Raw genomic sequence first — 17,474 nt, forward strand, 5'->3', positions numbered from 1 at the left:
TCTATGGGTATCCTGGTTCCTGCAGCATCTAGTTTGATTATAATTTTCGAGTCACTGTTAGATACTCTCGTGCCTCTGATGACATCTATTTCTTCATCCTGTTGCTTTTCTTCCATGCTATGTAGTCTCTGAGGATTTCTACTTATAGCCTTAAAAATTGGTTTACTCTTCAGTCGGCATGCCTTCGCAAGATGCCCAGTTTTCTTGCAGAAGTAACATTCTGCCTTCACATATGGACAACTTTGAGCAACTTCAATGCCAGTTGCTGAGGCCTTGGGGCCCAACTCCCCTTTTCTTTTAACTTGCAGGCGATTCCCCTCGGTTGTCTGATGACTGGAAATGGCTCGAAATTCTCAGGAGTATTGGTCGGCCATATCCATTGACATAGCTGTCTGACAAGCTAAATCAAAAGTCAAGTTAGGAGTTGTCAACAACTTTCTTCTGATCGCTTCATTTTTCATCCCACAAACAAAGCGTTCACGCAATGCTCAGTCCTGAAAGTTTCCGAAATGACAGTGAATAGATAGCTTCTTTAATGCTACACTGTACTCACTGAAACTTTTGTCAATGAATTGATCTTGTGTTCCGAATCGCTAACGTTCAGCAATTTCTAGGGGCTCAGGACTGTAGTGCTGAATCTGTAAGTGATGTATTCTTTGGCTTGATGGGAACAAGTAAATTTTTCAGTGTTTCATAAACCTTGGGGCCTGCTTCAGTCAAGAAAATAGCCCGTTTGCTTTCTAACACTACCCGATTACGGTTTTCATCATCGAAGACTTCGATGATACAATTTGCAGTGCAAAACATTTCTAACCGCTCCGCATATGCACCGAAAGTCTCACGGTTACGATGGAATTCACCCATGTGCCCTATTATTCCCATAGGTGCAGCCATCTGGACTCTGGCAGTTCAGCTAAGTGTGCTTGTAATTTACCTCGGATTTTTAGCTGTTGTGCAACACAAAGGACCTCTCTAGTCTCTCTGTTGTTTGACTGGAATCATCTACCAACAAAAGTTTCAGCTAGGGTATCAAGGAATATGATCCTATGTCGCTAAATGTGATATATTCTCTACGACATCACAAACACACTCTTGCAAGATGGCTCTCAACACAGGAACTTGTCAGATGACCTGTCACCTGATGCCTTTTTATTCTTGTAAACAGCAATGACTGCATTACCACAGTAGTCCACTAGGTGGAACGGTAGTCCACTAGATGGAACTATCATTATAGGCAGTTCCTCGAAACGAGGATGACTTGCTTCCACGCCAAAAAAAGGGCGAGTTCACAGGTGTTTCAATGAAGGACCCGAACTACATCCTGAAGGGTTGAAGATGCCTGTCCGTGTATTTTTTTAAACGTGGGGTGGCCGTTGCACACCAACCACCATAATGGGCTTGACAGAGCTAGGTCTTGGTCCAGTGGCAAGGATTAGCCAAGACAATTGGAGACCAGCTCTGCTACGTGGACCCACGTATCACACACGTATCGCAGTGTGGGCTGGTCCATGCTGTCCCTGGGCTCCTGGCTCCGAACTCGCACCTCCCCTGGGCCCCGATCATGTCCCTCCACAGTCTCTCGCCGCTCCTTCGCCCCGACCTCGCTGCTCCTGCTGTACCTGCCCACGCTCCAATCACTAACCTGGGTCTTGATGACGTCACTCTCCTGCACCAGCCCGCGCTGTACCTTGTAGTGGCCTTCACGCTGCCCATGGCCACCGCTCGCTGCTCCTTTCATGGCCCCAACCTGCCGCTGATATTCCCTCGTAGATCGGGGCCTCCACAAATACTGTTATAGGAGTAACTGACACACTGAACCATAGAAGGCATCTACAGCAGACCTGGTTTCATAACAGTCCCCACCACATTAACTCTCTTGCACGGATATTTTCAGGCGCTGACGGCCTAGCGCTTTAAAAAAAATAGCAGCTGCATCAGTGGCGAGTGGTGGAACATAGAACTATATTACACACACCTCTAACAAATAAGATGAGAAGCTCATGGACTATGTTTAAAAGATCGACAACATCCATTCAGCTGCTTCTGCTTTCAATTGCTTTCCTTCCCCTAGCCCACCGGACCTTACTTCCTCTCCATTTCTTCCTGCCCCAACCCTAAATTTGCTTATTTCTCTCATTTCTCTCCTGTTTCCCCTCTTGCTCTTTCAAAGCTCATCTCGTCAATGAGACCGACCTCCTGTTCTCTCGACCCTATTCCTACTAAATTGTTGACAACCCAACTTTCCTTCCTAGCTCCCACGTTAGTGGATACTATTAATGGTTCTCTCTCCTCCGGTATTATCCACCTTCAGGTCTGCCATCATCACCCATCTCCTCAAAAAACCAACACTTGACCCCTCTGTCATTGCAAAGTATTGCCTCATCTCCAACAATTCTTTCATCTCCAAAGTTCTTGAACGTGTTGTTGCCTCCCAAATCCATGCCCATCTTTCCCAGAACTCCTTGTTTGAATCCCTCCAATCAGGCTTCTACCCCTGCCACAGTACTGAAATGGCTCTTACCAAGTTCACAAGTTGACTGCGACAAAGTTAATCTATCCCTTTTCGTTCTTCTGAACCTGTCTGCAGTCTTTGATACGGCTGACCACAAAATTCTGCTCCAATGCCTCTCCACCCTCATCCAGCTGGATGGGACTGCACTCGCCTGGTTTCATTCCTATTTTTCCAGCTGCAACCATGGAGTCATCTCAAAGGCTTCTCTTTCCGATCCCGCACTGTCACCTTTGGTGCCCCCCAAGGATCTATCCTTGGCCCCCTCCTATTTCTCATATGCATGCTGCCCCAAGTGACATCATCCGGCAACACAATGTGAATTTTCACATGTACGCTGATGATACCCAGCTCTACCTCTCCTCCACCACTGTCTCTATACTATCAGACTGCTTGTCTGACATCCAACAACAGCAACTTGTATTTATATAGCACCTTTAACCTAGTAAAACATCTTGAGGTGCTTCACAGGAGTATTATAAGAAAAAGAACTTGACACTAAGGCACATAAGGAGTAATTAGGGCAGATGACCAAAAACTTGGTCAAAGAGGTAGGTTTAAATGAGCGTCTTAAAGGAGAAAAGATAGGCGGAGAAGTTTAGGCAGGGAGTTCCAGAGCTTAGCGCCTAGGCAACAGAAGGCACAGTCACCAATTTTAAAATTCTCATCCTTTTGTTCAAAGGAGCATCTTGAAGGAGAAAAAAGGAGTGGAGAGTTGGACAGAATTACAGAGAGAATTCCAGAGCTTAGGACCTCATCATCATAGGCAGTCCCTCGAAATCGAGGAAGACTTGCTCAGGTGACTGAACAGTCCAATACAGAAATTACAGTCTCTGTCACAGGTGGGACAGACAGTGGTTGAAGGAAAGGGTGGGAGGGGAGTCTGGTTTCACCCCACCTTATTTCTGTAATCTCCTCCAGCCTTATAATCGCCCTAAACCTCTGCGCTACACCTATCCTGGCCTGTTGAACATCCCCAATTTTAAATGCTCCACCATTGCCGATGTTGCCTTCAGCTGCCTCCGTAAGACAAAGGTCCTCCACCAACCTGGCCCCGCCACAAAGAATGACCCCCCCGGTCATCAAAATCCATGGCATGGCTTTGCACAACATGGACCATCTTCCATACCTTGGGAGCCTATTTCAGCAAGGGCAGACATCGATGAAGACATCCAACACCGCCTCCAGTGTGCCAGCACCTGAGGAAGAGAGTGTTTGAAGACTAGGACTTTAAATCTGGCACCAAGCTCATGGTCTACAGGGCAATAGTGATACCCGCCCTCCTATATGACTCAGACATGTGGACCATATACGGTAGGCACCTCAACGCGCTGGAGAAGTACCACCAGCGCTGCCTCCGCAAGATCTTGCAAATCCACTGGGAGGATAGACCCACCGACGTCAGTGTTCTCGCTTAGATCAACATCCCCAGCATCGAAGCACTGACTACACTCGACCAGCTCTGTGGGGTGAGCCACATTGTTGCAAGCCCGACACGACTCCCAAAGCAAACGCTCTACTCGGAACTCCTACGCGGCAAGCGAGCCCCAGGTGGGCAGGGGAAACATTACAAGAACACCTGCAAAGCTTCCTTGATAAAGTGTAGCATCCCCACCGGTACCTGGGAATCCCTGGCCCAAGACCACCCTAAGTGGAGGAAGAGCATCCGGGAGGGCATTGAGCACCTCGAGTCTCGTCGCCGAGAGCATGCAGAAATCAAGCGTAGACAGAGAAAGGAGCGTGCGGCAAAGCAGACTCCCCTCCCACCCTTTCCTTCAACCACTGTCTGTCCCACCTGTGACAGAGACGGTAATTTCTGTATTGGACTGTTCAGTCACCTGAGCAAGTCCTCCTCGATTTCGAGGGACTGCCTATGATGATGAGGTCCTAAGCTCTGGAATTCTCTCTGTAATTCTGTCTGACTCTCCACTCCTTTTTTCTCCTTTAAGATGCTCCTTAATACCTATCTCTTCGACCAAGCTTTTTCGTCATCTGCCCTTGCATTTCCTTATATGGCTGTGTCAATTTTTTTTATAACGTTCCTGAGAAACGGCATGGGACGCTTTATTCGGTCAACGGCACCGTATAAATATAAGTTGTTGTTGCTGCTGTATCCGAAACCCTGGTGGCCTTTTCCTGGCCTGTTGAGCCATTTGGGTTAGTGCTGAAACATTTTTACCATTTTCAACAGCAAAAGGCAGCTCGTCTTTCAGAGGTGCTGACTGCCTTTAAGAGGAGCAGGCACATTTGAAGTAAAGCTAGCCTCGTTTGAACAATATGAACTTCAGCCCCCTGCTGAGCACACAGTCTGTGAGTTTGGCATTCAGTGCTAGGCTGTACGCTGCAATCATAATGAGCTGGCAACACGAAGATGACATCTTGCCTGCATTTTTGAACGGGTGCGAGCATATCTCGCATCGCGGTGCCAGTGCCTGTTTTTTCTTCACGTTATCCAGTTCCTAGGCCTGGCTCTTTCTAGACATCTATATTGGAATGAGTTGGAGACTCACAATCTCAGAGCTCATTCTAGTAGGCTGCGATATCATTAGAAACCATTGGTAGTTGCAAAACACTGTAACCCAACTTGTTATTCTTCAGCCCTGAAATTGCAAAACTGTGCTTCTGCCCATAGAGACCCATTCGCTGGGACAGCAGAGTAGAGAATTGAGCACAGACATCAGCATACAATATCAGCACTGCTCCCAGTGATCTGGTCATTAAAGGCATCTGAGCCCGGATTCTCTGACTTTCCACTCCCAGCAAGCAGAGTCAGTGCCGGAAGCAAAGTTACACATATTTGAGGGCATTTGTCTAGTGTTTTTTCTCGGAAAGAAACACATTTTTTCCATTGATTAAATAAAGAGACTTTAAACTGAACAAATGCCCCATAACACAGACACACCAGCCCTGATTTTAGATTCCTGGAAAATTTGATACTGCACGTACCTGTGAGAGACGGGCCCCTACTACATTTTGCAATATAAGGCCTAGGGTGAGATATGGGCAAAGCAAAAAGTTATTTTGAGAGCGCGCTCTGTTGCAAGGCAGCAACTCTTAAAGGGCCGCAGCACATCCTACGAGGAGTGTTGTGATGGTGGACAATGGTACAGTGCAGACATGTGGGCAGCACTGCCCCCTGTGATGATGTAGAGTTGGAGGTCCTGCTGCAGGAGGCCTATTAAACCACGCTCCACCAGAAGCAGGAAGTATCAGTAAGCAAGGCCCTGTGGCAATTTGCGTCTCACAAAATTTACCCTACTTTGTGAAGCGGTATAGATTATTTGCATTGATCTCAACAATTTCAGATCATAACCACTGCCCCATTTTTTGCGGACAGCAGTTGCTGGTAACGAGGAGACTAGAACTAGGGGGCATAATCTTAGAATAAGGGGCCGCTCATTTAAAACTGAGCTGAGGAGGAATTTCTTTTCTCAGAGGGTTGTACATCTGTGGAATTTGCTGCCTCAGAGAGCTGTGGAAGCCGGGTCATTGAATAAATTTAAGACAGAGATAGACAGTTTCTTAACCGATAAGGGAATAAGGGGTTATGGGGGGCGGGCAGGGAAGTGGACCTGAGTCCATGAGCGGATCATCCATGATCGTATTAAGTGGTGGAGCAGGCCTGAGGGGCCGTATGGCCTACTCCTGCTCCTATTTCTTATGTTCTTAGGTTACCACCTACAGCTCCTCGAGAGAGATCTTTTGTTTCTTTACTTGTTCCATTACCGCACCATTTTGCCGTGCACTTTTTTTATTCATTCACGGGATGTGGGCATCATTGGCAAGGCCACTATTTATTGCCCATCCCTAATTGCCCTTGAGGTGGTGGTGAGCCACCTTCTTGAACCGCTGCAGTCTGTGTGGCGAAGGTACTCCCACAGTGCTGTTAGGGAGGGAGGTCCAGGATTTTGACCCAGTGACGATAAAGTAACGACGATATACTTCCAATTCAGGATGGTGTGTGATTTGGAGGGGAACTTACTGGTAGGTGGTGATGTTCCCATGCTGCTGCTGCCATTCTAGGTGGTAGGGGTCATGGGTTTGGGAGGTGCTGACGAAAAAGTCTTGGCTGCAATGCATCTTGTGTGCATCTTGTAGATGGTGCACACTGCAGCCACGGTACGTCAGTGGTGGAGGGAGTGAATGTTTAAGGTGGTGGATGAGGTGCCAATCAAGCGGGTTGCTTTGTCCTGGATGGTGTTGAGTTTCTTGAGTGTTGTTGGAGCTGCACCCATCCAGGCAAGTGGAGAGTATTCCATCACACTCCTGATACCCAGAATTCCCAGCCTCTGACCTGCTCTTATAGTCACAGTATTTAGTTTCTGGTTAATGGTAACCCCCCCCCCCCAGGTTGTTGATGGTGGGCGATTCGACGATGGTAATGCCATTGAATATCAGGGGTGGTGGTTAGACCTTCTCTTGTTGGACATGGTCATTGCCGGGCACTTGTGTAGCGCAAATGTTACTCGCCACTTATCAGCGCAAGCCTGAATGTTGTCCAGGTCTCGCTTTATGCGGACACGGACTGCGAAGTTGTGAATGGGGCTGAACACTGTGCAATCATCAGTGAACATCCCCCCCTTCTGACCTTATGATGGAGGGAATGTCATTGATGAAGCAGCTGAAGATGATTTGGCCTAGGACACTGCCCTGGGGAACTCCTGCAGCGATGTCCTGGGGCTGAGATGATTGGCCTCCAACAACCACAACCATCTTCCTTTGTGCTAGGTATGACTGCAGACCATACCACACTTCACCAGAAGCAGGCGGTATCAGTAAGCAAGGCCCTGTGGCAATTTGCATCTCGCAAAATTTACCTTACTTTGTGAAGCAGTATAGATTATTTGCATTGACTTCAACAATTTCAGAGCATAACCATTGCCCTCAACCCTATCACAGATCTTCCCTTTAGTTCCTTCCTCCCCTTCCCCCCTTTCCATGGCTTTGTACGTGCTTGAATCCAGTTACACTTCTAATTTCTGGTGAAAACTCATTAACCTGAAGCGTTAACTCTGTTTCTCTCTCCACATTTTCTTTCTGTTTATTTCAGTTTTCCAGCAGCCACAGTATTTTCCTTTTGTTTTAGAATGTTTTCACATTGTATTTTAATAAAGTATTACTCTTGGTTTCTCTTTCCCTAGTCAAATGTGCAACCTACCCAGATTCTTTTTTTGCAACCAGATGCTTGTTGTTTTCTGTATCTTCATACTTGTCCTCCGAGAGAACAATGCCGAGTAATGGAAGGATTCTCAGACCGATTAAGAGTCTGACAGGCCACGAAGTGAACGCTGCTTCCTTGGCCGTAACCATCTTTCTACCAGTTGATAGGGTGTTTAGTCCCTACTGGCAGGAGGTTTTATAGACTCCCACAACCCACTCGAGTATCCCGTTCGATGTCAACCTCGAATTCAGAGACGAGACTGCCGGGAGCGTGGTTCAAATCCTGTGTCTTCTGACACAGAGGTGAAAAGGGAATGCTGCCTCTCAGCCAAAGGCTCGCCCCATTGACCAGCTGGTAGGAAGGAAGTGCCTGAAAGTTGTCGGCATGGTGCTGGGTATAGTTTTCGCGAAAGCTTGACCGTCCAACAACTGTGCCACAGCTTGTAAAGGGACCTCTGCAGTTTAGGGCACAGCATCCCAGAACTCCAGTAAGTTGTCCAGAATGTCATCGCTCTCTTTTGTGTAATTGGGAAGGTGAGAAGGTGCAACAGTAGAGAACAATAATTGCACCTTTAGAGATGCATTGTTTTGAAGGTCTCTGGGAGACAAGAGCATTGTCAAGTTTTACATAGAATTACATAGCATTGCGTAGTATTTACAGCACAGAAACCGGCCATTCGGCCCAACCAGTCCGTGCCGGTATTTACGCTCCACTCGAGCCGCCTCCCATCTTTCTTCATCTAACTCTATCAGCATAACCCTCTATTCCCTTCTCCCTCACATCCTTATCTACCAGCTCTTTAAATGCATCTATACTATTCGCTTCAACCACTCCCTGTGGTAACAAGTTCCACATTCTCATCACTCTTTGGGTAAAGAAGTTTCTTCTGAATTCCCTATTGAATTTCTTGATGACTATCCAAATTGATGGCCTCTAGTTTTGCTCTTCCCCACAAGTGGAAACACTCTCTCTCTGTATCCACTCTATCAAAACCTTTCATAATTTTTAAGACCTCTATTAGGCCACTCCTCAGCCCTCTCTTTTCAAGAGAAAAGAGACCCAGCCTGTTCATCCTTTCCTGGTAGGTGAACCCTCGCCTTTCTGGTATCATCCTTGTTAATCTTCTCTGCACCCTCCCCAGTGTCTGGGGGTGTGTGGTTTGCAGGGAAGATTTGAGGCTGGTATACTTGGTCAGCAGCTTTCTCCTTTCCGATACGGGGTTGCTCGCTGAGTGGCAGCAGGGGCATGGCAGTCTGGGAGCTGATGGTCATGTGCTTGTTGCAACGGGCTAAGCAGGAAGCTCGAAAATATCGCTCACAAAGGAATTCATAATGCTCACGGCCTTGGAGGAGATGCTGGCGTCGGGGAAGTGGGGTGGGGGTAGGGGTTGAACCGGCTTCATAAGAAATAGCAAATAGGGGAAGGAGTAGGCCATTGGCCCCTCGAGCCTGCTCCGCCATTCAATAAGGTCATGGCTGATCTGATTCTGGCCTCAACTCTACTTTCCTGCCCGCTCCCCATAACCCTTAACTCCCTTATTGTTCATAAATCTATCTATCTCCACCTTAAATATATTTCAATGACTTTGCAGGTGTAGATGGAGTACCTCCCCTTCCTCAACCTTCTCTGCTTCTTGACGGCCTTTGCTGCCACTTTACTTTTTTGCTGCCCTTCTTGAGAGCTGTTTTTTCCTTCTCAGGCGAATTCAATCTCAATTTCAGACGCAGAGGAAATAAAAGTGGGTTAGCGCCTATGCCAAGTCACATTTGTGACTTGCTCTGTCATGAATTGCGGTGAAATTCCTGACAGTATTGTTGTACATCTGAAGACAATCCATCATCCTGCAAGAAATACATTATTCAATACACCCCTTGATGCTAGGAACATTGTTATGAATATTTTTCTTCTACCTCCAAAGTACATCTGTGGCACATAGGTCACTTCTGTAAAAGAAAATGATTTGGGCTGTAAGTGGAACAGTTCTCCTTGAATATTTACGTTTGCATGTCTGTGGAGATCAGACTGATGCTTCTAAGTCAGACCCGTCACTGTATTCAAGTTCCATATTTATAATGGAGAGCGATTGCAAGGCAACACCACTGGATCTGACCAGATTAAACAATAGGATTATCATATTCTTTCCTTGGGAACCATTGGGGTGAATATTCATCATCACCTCCTGGGGGTTTAATCTGGTGGAGGGAATTACTTGCCCATTGTAGAAACCGTCGCATTTTCATCTCGATGTTTTTTAAATGAGATGAAAATCAGGTAGGGTTCTACAATGGGTGACTGATCCATTCCACCAGATTATCCACTGGACATGAAGGTGGACATTTACCCCGTGGTGTTAGGCAGCATTTTTTGCTTTAATTTCGGACCTGATGCATTAGCACCTTGTTTTCCTTCCATTTCCCCTCCTGTTTGCGTGTGTGGGCCTCTGCCTTGTCTCTTCATCATCTCACGAATGGTCTTCTGTATTATCTGATGGTCATTCTATTGAGCACAGTATGCAGGACATTCAACTCGGCTAAATTTCCGCCTTCATTTGCAGCAGTTTTCTCAGTGGTACAGCTGTTTTTTGATGAAAAACCGCTCGGCGAAAGTTTCCTCTTTATTTTTTTTTTAAAGCGTTTCGCCCACGTTTTGAAAAGACCGCCGGGGAGCAAACCGCCCACCGAGAAAACTGGCAGGATCTAAGTTTGGCCTCAGCGGAGGACCCTTACACACCTCCGAGGAAACCGCCCACGAAAAGCTGCCTGAAATAGGGCAGTAGGTGAGTACATGGAAACATAGAAACATAGAAAATAGGTGCAGGAGTAGGCCATTCACCCTTCAAGCCTGTACCGCCATTCAATATAATCATGGCTGATCATGCAACTTCAGTATCCAATTCCTGCCTTCTCTCCATACCCCTTGATCCCTTTAGCCGTAAGGACCACATCTAACTCCTTCTTGAATATATCCAACAAACTGGACTCAACAACTTTCTGTGGTAGATAATTCCACAGGTTCACACTCTCTGGGTGAAAAAGGTTTCTCCTCATCTTGGTCCTATATGGCTTATCCCTTATCCTTAGACTGTGACCCCTGGTCTGGACTTCCTCAACATCGAGAACATTCTTCCTGCATCTAACCTGTCCAGTCCCGTCATAATTTTATATGTTTCTATGAGATCCCCTCTCATTCTTCTAAATTCCAGTGAATATAAGCCTAGTCGATCCAGTCTTCATATGTCAGTCCTGCCATCCCGGGAATTAATCTGGTGAACCTTCGCTGCACTCCCTCAATAGCATCCTTCCTCAGATTAGGAGACCAAAACCGTACACAATACTCAAGGTGTGATCTCACCAAGGCCCTGTATAACTGCAGTAAGACCTCCCTGCTCCTATACTCAAATCCTCTTGCTATGAAGGCCAGCATGCCATTTTCTTTCTTTACTGCCTGCTGTACCTGCAAGCCTACCTTCAATGACTGCATGCCTACCTTCAGTGACAGTACCCTGCAAAGAAAGGTAAGTTAAAGGTTTTATAATTATTTTTAAAATTCTAAAATGGCGATTATATTAAAAAGTGTCTTGAGAATGTTTTATAACTTTTTACTTTATGTTTAAGTGAAAAAATATTTTTTGAATTTTCCCCCCAACTGCAGCCTCGGACGAAATTATTTTTTTTAAGAACCACCTGTTCTCGTTACTTTCGGTTGTAACCGCCCAGAAACTGCCGAGAATCTTGGTGTAAGAACCATTTTCTCGCCGGGCGGTTTTAATTATCTAATTAGTGGAAACTTTCGCCGACGTTAACTGATGAAGCTCAGTGGTATTTTTTGGGCGGTGAGGGCTTTGTGGAAAGTCTATCCCATTAACTCCCCCTCTATCATTGGCGCATCTGTTGATTCTCTCCCCTCTCGCCCTTGCTCCTTTCTCTCTGTTATTCTCCTACCAATATTTATCCCTCAATCAGCATCACAAAAACAGATTATCCGGTCATTATCATGTTGCTGTTTGTGGGAGCTTGCTGTGCGCAAGTTGGCTTCTGCATCTCTCGCATTGCAACAGTGACTACACTCCAAAAGTACTTCATTGGCTGCAGAGCACTTTGAGATGTCCGGTGGCCATGAAATGCGCTTTATAAATGCAAGTCTTTCTTTCTTTTTATCTTATTAAACTGCCTGCTCCTCTTTTAGTCTTGAGTTCTGATGAATGGCACACACCCAAAACTTCAAAACATGTACAAAAGCAAAATACTGCGGATGCTGGAATCTGAAATAGAAACAGAAAATGCTGGAAATCTCAGCGGGTCGGGCAGCACCTGTGGAGAGGAAGCAGAGTTAACGTTTCAGGTCGATGACCCTTCGTCAGAACTGGAGAGTGTTCGGAAAGAACAGATTCTTAACAAGATCTGAAAGGGGGAGGGGAAGAAAGAACTAAAGGGATGGTATCGTTTGGGGTCAGAGAGGAGAAGGTCAGAAGGGATAGTGAAAACACGGTAGGGGATTCTCTCGACACATGACGATTGAGCTGCTGTGTATTTCCAGCATCTTCTGAGTATGCTCGAAATTTCTCTTTGAAGCTTTCTCCATTGAAACTCTTCATCATCATCATACGTAGTCTCTCGGCATCGAGGAAGACTTGCTTCCATTCTTAAAAATGGGTCCTTAGGTGGATGAACAGTCCAATACAAGAGCCACAGTACCTGTCACAGGTGGGACATATCGTCGTTGAGGGAAGGGGTGGGTGGGACTGGTTTGCCGCACGCTCCTTCCGCTGCCTGCGCTTGATTGCTGCATGCTCTCGGCGATGAGACTCAAGGTGCTCAGCGCCCTCCCGGATGCACTTCCTCCACTTAGGGCAGTCTTTGGCCAGGGACTCCCAGGTGTCAGTGGGGATGTTGCACTTTATCAGGAAGGCTTTCAGGGAGGGTATTCCTGTCTCTTCATATCTAGAGAAATTAGGACCAGGCTCACAATCCACCACCATCATGAATGTAGACATACATCTCTTAGGGTTTATTGGTAATTGACAAAGGAACCAGAGATGAGATGAAGAGAATTTTTTTAACGCAGTGAGTTGTTATGCTCAGGAATGCACTGCCTGAAAGGGTGGTGGAAGGAGTTTCTTAATAACTTTCAAAAGAGAATTATATAAATACTTAAAGGGGAAAAATATGCAGGACTGTGGGAAAAGAGTGGGGGAGTGGGACTAATTGGATATTTTTCAAAGAGCCAGCACATGTATGATTAATGGGCCAAATGGCCTCCTTCTGCACCGTATCATTCTATGATAATCATGAGTTCTCCCTAACCGGATAGCAATATCCCTTTAAGTCACAGAGAAAAATTGCAGATTCAATTTAACATAGAGCATAAGCAAGTATGATAAACACGACAGCTGTAGACAAATATTATAGATGTGCCAACTCGACTTCGATTCCAGTTTATTCCACCAGGACATCTCATAAACTCAAAGATTACATATCTGGATTGTGACTCATCATTGTTGCACGTGTTTAGCGGGCTAATAGTTATATTGATAATGAAAATTAATATTTAGAAATAGCAGGCTGCAGATTTAAACGAGAGAGCTGAATTCAGTCTTTTGGCGAAGGCAGTATTTTGAAGCTTGCCCTTTACACAGATTGCTAGTGCAACCTATTGGCATTCAGGAACATTACCCAGTGACAGGACTTGGCATTCAGTCGTGTTATTACAGGTTTTTTTTATCCCCCTCTCCTAATGAGTACTTGGTTCTTCAGTTGTTCGTTCGAATAATAGAATTTTTTCTAATTATATTTGAAGCGCATACAAGCTCAAGAGCTGAAAAGGTAAGCAGGGCCAATCTGCCAAATGCAGTGCACCTTCCCTCAAAGCTCAGGGCCTGATGGCAGGGGCAGATGAAATAGAAAGTGATTAGCGCGTGATTTGAAGGAAGAATGTTTGTTTCAGGGCTACTGATGGAATGAACAAATAGGCAGGGAGTCGGAGGTGGGAGACAGGCTGCCCTTTTTCAACAACTTGGGGAACAAATGGTCGTGAGAACAAGGGGGCATTTTCAGAGCTGTAATTTTCAAAACAGCTGCAATTTTAATGATGCACTCAGGTCAAAAGGTGTCTGTTTGATGTTTAAAATATTTTAATCTTTTGCTGCAAAATGGGATCTCCGATGAATGCAGGTACATCCCAAATGCTTGTGAACAAATTTTGCAAGAATGTTTCGCGGAAGAAGAATAGTGGTCTGTGTTCGCTGACCTATATTAGCTCCCTCATTGGTCAGGCAACGCCTCTATTTAAAAAATTCTCATCCTTGTTTTCAAATCCCTCCGTAGCCTCGCCCCTCGCTATCTCTCTAACCTTCTCCAACCCTGCAACCTTCCAAGATCTCTGCGCTCCTCCAATTCTGACCTCTTGCGCATCCCCAATTTTAATCGCTCCACCATTGGCGGCTGTGCTTTCAGCTGCCTGGGCTCTAAGTACTCCCTAAATTTCCCCCCCAAACCTCTTCACTTCTCTACCACTCTCCTTTAAGACGCTCCTTAAAACCTATTTCTCTGACCAAGCTTTTGGTCATGTGTCCTAATATCTCTTTATGTGGCTCAGTGTCAAATTCTGTCGGATTGCACTCCTGTGAAGTGCCTTGGGACACTTTACTATATTAAAGGCGCTATATAAATACAAGTTGTTGTTGCTTGATCGCATTGCCCAAACAAAATTAATCTTCATAATTTATTTTTTTCATCGCCCCAGTTTCTTCGCACTTCACAGACTCATTCCAAGGCCACGTGGAAACCTCCAGCACCTCGCCTGAGTGGCCTTTCTTCATGCACATGAGTCTTGTCCATGAATGGACGCTGCTCAACCATGGAGGGCATCAGAGACGAGCTTGCTCCTATCCTCAGCTGACAGTTACACATTTCCCAGTGGAGGTCCCCAGACACTGAACAGGAATAGGAACTCTGGCTGATTTTTCCTTGCTCCCTACCAGAGACCAACTGTAGCATCCCAACCATAACCTCGAGCTGGGTTAAGCTAACCCAGTTTAGAAGAAGGGATGAGCCTTGGATCCTCCTGTTCTATGTAGCTCAGTACTACATCAGGCAATGTTATTATCAACTGAGCTCTCAATGAGGTCGCAAAACCCTTCCTATATAAACCCTGAATCTTAAAAGTTCTCTGTTTGAAATATAAATATGCTCTATTCTTTAAAAAATGTACTTGAATTGGAATCTGAAGTCTAATTTTGCTTTTTTTGCAGTATAAAGGGCACCCATGTTGTTAGTATGGATGGCAGGTGAAGTACAGATGACAGAAGCATTCTTTCAACGGTGAGAGAGTTCTTCCAATAAGGTGAAAGTGGAAAGTGGAAAGCTTTCAGAATCTGTGTTGGAAATAAACTGATAAACAGCTTGTGGCTGAGGAAAGTGATGTTCTGTCAGGTGGGAGCTTTTACTGTACATTTGAAGTTGTCAAGTAATTAGCTGGAGCAATGGCCATTCAACTCCCGCCTCAGATTCACAGACGTGGTGCCTGAGCAGTATGAACCCCGTGGGTGAGCAGTTAAAGTTAAACATTAAGGTTAAAAGCAATAATTGGTTTAATTGGGTCACCCGCCTCTGCAGATCAGGTCGGATCAGAGATCACACATCTGCCATTGGAACAGGCACATTGCGGTGGCTTGACAGTGCTGTCAAAAAAAAAATCACATTTCCCTATCCACCACCGATCCCACCAGCTGACCGCCCCCCTCCACCTGGAAAATTTCAGTTATCGAAATTGATTCTAAATGCCCTCTGAAGTGGCCTCGCAAGCCATTCCATTATGAGACTAGGAAGGATAATAAATGTAGTCTTGCTGATATTCCAAGAACAATTTTTTTTTAAAAGAGCGTTATTTCACAGCACAAATTGGCAAAAGAACCAGAGGTGAGATGAGAATGTATTTTGTGCAACCAGTTGTTATGATCTGGAATGCGTTGCCTGAAAGAGCAGTGGAAGCAGATTCAATAATAACTTCCAAAAAGAAATTGGATAAATTCTTGAAGGGGAAAGTTTTGTAGGACTATGAGGAAAGAGCAGAGGAATGGAATTAATTGGATAGCTTTTTCAAACAGCTGGCAACAGACATGATGGGCTGAATGGCCTTCTTCTGTGCTGTATCATTCTATGATTCTATGAAAACTGCTGAAGAAAACTGGCACATAATTGCACTCAGATAGGCTCATGGAATACTGTAGCAAATAAAAAAAAAGGCACCAATTTCCTCTTGGGACTAAGGGACCTTTAGGGAAGATTTTTCCCCATGAAGCAATGTAGAAGTAATTTTACCCCACAGCTAACCCATGTTGTAGCTACCAGAAGAGTGCTTCATGCATCAACAAGAGCCCAGGATGGAAAAGTATTTAAGCCCCAGCACTAACCATGCATCGTTTTCCTGAACTGGGAGAAAAGAAATCACCAAAAGTATCAACTTTGAAAGTGATAGTACAGTTGGAAATATAACACGTCAATTTTGTCCCAAAGTTAGATTTGTGCCACATTACACTTCATTTCTTTCCCTTTTACATACATTGGGGTCAAAATTCGATACCGCCGTTTTTGAGATGTTGCCACTTATCCTCAGGCGGGAGCTCAGGAGGCCCGAGTTCCGCTGTTTACTCACCACTCTTTTCAGGCTGTAAGAACGCCTGCTGGGAAGGCCGACAGTGGCACCAAGGAGGCGTTGCACGCTGGATGATGTCACCACACGGGTGGCGTTAGCCAGCGGAGCGTTAGCTCTTGGTGCCTCTGCCAAAGAGCTGACTGAATTTCTGAGTAGGCGTCGACTCTGCTTACCGTCGAAGGTAGGCCTTTGCCGCCCGTTAGTCACCAGCAGTAACAGGTGGCGGTAGAAACGGAATTTTGACCCCATAGGGCTTGTCAAAAAGTATGGAAAATCAAATATACATGGTACCTCAAACCTTGACACATCCTTTTACAGATCATTCCTTTTGTGTGTCCTCAGGGATTTAGTTATCCATGTTTCTTTTTTGCAATTTACTCACGTCATTAGAGACTGATATCCACCTCGCCATTCACTTTCAAGTTACTTTTTTGACATTGGGTGGAATTGATGGAAGTACTTCAGCTGTTTAAAATCAAATCATGACTGAAGGCCATACTGACAGTGAGGTATTTCAAACAAGCTGCCAGAGTCCTAGCAATGCCGCTTTGCTGACCTAAAGCACAGAAGCTGCAAATATAAATCTCACTCACATAACATGTGTCTTCATATGCATCCCAGTATTCTGATAAAGTTCAAATTGAAAAAATTCCTCACGGAACAGTTAGAATGAAGTTCTTGTAGCTCATTTCATTTTAATTGGAACTTACTTTAGGAAAACTTTTTTTAAGACAACGCCTTGATTTCAAATGTCTCATCCTTGTTTTCAAATCCCTCCATGATCTTGCCCCTCCCTATCTCTCTAATCTCCTCCAGCCTCACAACCCCCCGAGATGTCTGTGATCCTTTAATCCTCTTGAGCATCCTTGATTATAATCGCTCAAACATTGGTGGCCGTGCTTTCTGTTGCCTAGGCCCCAAACTCTGGAATTCCTTCCCTAAACCTCGCCACCTCTCTACCTCTCTCCCCCTTTAAGACGCTCCTTAAAACATGCCTCTTTGACCAAGCTTTTGGCCACCTGCCTTAATATCTCCTTATGTGGGTCGGTGTCAAATTGTTGATCTTATAACATTCCTGTGATGTACCTTGGGACATTTTACTACATTAACAGCGCTATATAAATACAAGTTGTTGTTGTAAGTCATGTAAGC

General features: G+C 45.4%; 1 long non-coding RNA gene across 4 annotated transcripts in view; it reads left to right on the forward strand.

Moving 5' to 3' along the window:
- The window catches only part of LOC139234978 (uncharacterized), a 114,562-nt gene that overhangs the window by 30,476 nt on the left and 66,612 nt on the right, over positions 1–17,474 (forward strand). For 3 of the 4 annotated variants that reach the window (XR_011588380.1, XR_011588378.1, XR_011588379.1), the window contains exon 2: positions 14,920–15,011. This is a non-coding gene — a long non-coding RNA (uncharacterized lncRNA). Of the gene's footprint in view, positions 1–10,393; positions 10,447–14,919; positions 15,012–17,474 lie in introns of those variants that run through there. The other variant, XR_011588381.1, reaches the window with a different exon arrangement.

Source organism: Pristiophorus japonicus, chromosome 2 (genome assembly GCF_044704955.1).
Source record: "Pristiophorus japonicus isolate sPriJap1 chromosome 2, sPriJap1.hap1, whole genome shotgun sequence".
Taxonomy (NCBI): domain Eukaryota; kingdom Metazoa; phylum Chordata; class Chondrichthyes; family Pristiophoridae; genus Pristiophorus; species Pristiophorus japonicus.